At 44.2% G+C, this 2875-nt stretch overlaps 1 protein-coding gene across 5 annotated transcripts in view; it reads left to right on the forward strand.

The window, feature by feature from the left end:
• MTSS1 (MTSS I-BAR domain containing 1) overlaps positions 1-2875 on the forward strand; it is a 163968-nt gene that overhangs the window by 1268 nt on the left and 159825 nt on the right. The window lies entirely within an intron of this gene.

Raw genomic sequence — 2875 nt, forward strand, 5'->3', positions numbered from 1 at the left:
TGTGTGTGTGTGTGTGTGTGTCCGTGTGTCCGTCCGTGTGCGCGCGCGCGGGCACGTGTGTGCGTGCGTGCGTGTGTGTGTGTGTGTGTGTGTGTGTGTGTGTATTGGGGGCGGGGAACAACACCCTGGTTTTTTCCTGCAAAGGGTGGGACTGGGTATAACCTGATCCCTGGATGTGGATTTTCTGGTGCATGGAGATAGAGCAGGGCCCTGTGTTACTCATCGAAAGGAAATATAAGCAGCCGTCCGAGCTGGCTGGAGGTGGGAATTGGGGGCGGTGGGGGGATTTTTTTTTCTTGTGTATTTAGGGAGCTTCTCTTTGGCTCTAGCCCAGCCCCAGTTTGCCTCAACAGATCCGGGGAGGTGGTGTTTAATTAAAAGCTCGGCTTCCAAAACGAGTAGGCAGGTTTGGAAGGCTGTGCAGCCAGTGGGTGTGGACAGCCCCTCTTCAGCTGCTGCCTGGGCGCCTGGAGGAGCTTCTGTCTGATGAAGTGTAAGGCTTGGAGAGGGTTTGGCCTGGGAGATGGACTTTGCAAAGGAATGCTCAGCTGTCATGGCTTGCTTCCCCATTTTAGAACCAACTGCTGTCTCCTCAAGGGTGAACTTTTCCAAGGTGCCTCCGTCCTGGTCTTGTCTATCCTACAGAGCCTGTGGTTTTTTGTTTTTGTTTTTGTCCGAAATTGACATTCGTGTAGCATTATCTTTAGCGAGACCCTGCTTGTCCAGGAATGCCTCTAATCCAGCCACTTGGAATTAGGTGGATTATTCCCTGTTCAAAGACAGCCTCTCTCATTCCCTTGCCCTCAATCCACATGGACTCACTGAAGTGCTCTTCTTTTGAGACGAAGATTGGCGTCCCCGCCTTGGGCTCCGGAGGGGGGAGGTGTTTCTTGTTAACTTAAATTCTGTACACCTTATAATAAAGATTTGGTTGGAGGCACACATGTATTTCGATCACCAGAGGAAGAATTTGAGACGGGTTGGTAAAGCTGCGGGTGTTTTTTTTTTTGGAGAAGAGAAATGCATGTTTCCTAGTCCTTCATTAATAACAAGGACCCAGTGACCTAAAAGTTCTGCCCACTGCAGTCTCAGCGTGTTCACATCTAGAGGTTTTTTTTTTTTTTTTTCCCCTTCTCTTTGTTCCTTAATCCAGAATCCGTCCAGTCTCAGTTCTTTGCCTTTATGGGCTTGAACCCTGAGCCATTCAGAAAGTAACCCACCGCAGGATGGGCTTCCTGCTTTCCACCTACCTCCCCCCCGCCCGGCCATGGCTCCCTTAGCATTCTGGGCAGGGGGATTTGTGGGTGCTAAGGTGGCATGCTTTTTTTTTTTTTTTTCCTCTGCAAGATTCCAGTTAAAAATAAAGCTTTATTTAATGCCCCTTCAGGGCTGGATCTATAGCTTGTGGTTCCTGACTTTTTTCCCTTTGAATTTAGTAGGGTTTGTTCAACATCCTGTGGGAAGGCATTTATTTTAAGGTTGTTTATTTTGTTTTGGCAAAGATTTTAAAAGCAAGTGGGAGTGGGAGAGTAAAACCTGCCTTGGGGTCTACAGAATTCCAGGCTTTTTGGGGGAGTAGAGATAAGGAAACAGGGAGTAGTTGACTTATTTCCAAGATTATTTATGCATAAGATAATTGTTGAATATTTTCATGGAGTTTTCTTCTTAAAAGACTTCGTTGATAGGATGGCAGTGACATTTTAAAAGGGAATTAAAACATTTGGGCATAGAGGATAAGCAACGTGTAGTATGCATAATACATGAAGTCACCAGCAATAAAAGTCAGTCTTCAATATCTGAAATCAGCTGGCTTTCTAATGACCTGTTTATCTTTTATTTCCCCTCTCCTTTGAACTGCCATCATGGGTTTCTAATGTCTTTGGTCCCCTTTCTGTTGCTTTGAAGGACCAGTGTATATGTTGGAAACCCATTTGGAATGCCATCTTGAGAACATTTTTAGGTTATCTTTTCTCCAGAATGTACAGCAACACAGGAAGGGAGTCAATTTCCTCTTTGGAGGGGGGAAAAAAAAAAAGAAAACAACAAAAAAATGGAATTTCAAGGCCTAACACCATACGTCTTCTAAAACCAAAAAACCTCAAGACATTGAGTAGTTAGAGAGGAAACTTTCTGCTTTTTTCCTAATGTTCCTTCATCTGGCTAAATCCTCAGTGTTTTATCCTTTTCAGGGGGAAGGGTGTGGAAGTAACCCTTACTCTTCTTCCATTGGGATCCAGCAGCAGCTGTTAAATAACTTATTGATTCCTTGACGAGAGGAAACCTTGTGTTTTTTTTCTCCTGTGTTCCACCTTACTGTGGTGGTGGTCACTAATGATGGTGGTGTGCAGAATCGCTTACTGGCTGCCTTTCCGCCCATCCACATAAATCAAGGTGTCTGGTGTGAGCTGGTCCCAAAGGAAAGGGGAGACGAGATGCATGTGGCTGGAGGCAAGGGTTTGTTGCTCGTTCGTGTGAGGGGACTGTAGTTTGGAGGTGACTGTATGGAAGGCCAGTTGACTGGCTTCTGATGCTTGACAATACTTAGACATTAAAAAGGTCCTAGAATCCTTTTTGTAGTTTCTAGCCGAATGCCAAGAAAATCAGGCTACATGCAACAAATAGCTGATACAAGCCATTATTTATTTATTGAGCTATAACTGACACATAACATTATATTAATTTAAGGTGTACAACACAGGGATTTGATGCTGTGATAGTTTTTAAAATAGTTTTTTTTTTTTTTTTAATTTAGGTAATTGAACCAGTCATAGAATTTGGTGGTGTCTCGGGAGCTTTTAAGACCAGGAGACTGGCCAGACTAGAGGACAGGTCACTTTGTGGCTATCTTCCTTTTTTTAATAATTAACTTTGTTGG

This window comes from Crocuta crocuta, unplaced genomic scaffold, assembly GCF_008692635.1.
Source record: "Crocuta crocuta isolate KB4526 unplaced genomic scaffold, BGI_CrCroc_1.0 scaffold260, whole genome shotgun sequence".
Taxonomy (NCBI): Eukaryota; Metazoa; Chordata; class Mammalia; order Carnivora; family Hyaenidae; genus Crocuta; species Crocuta crocuta.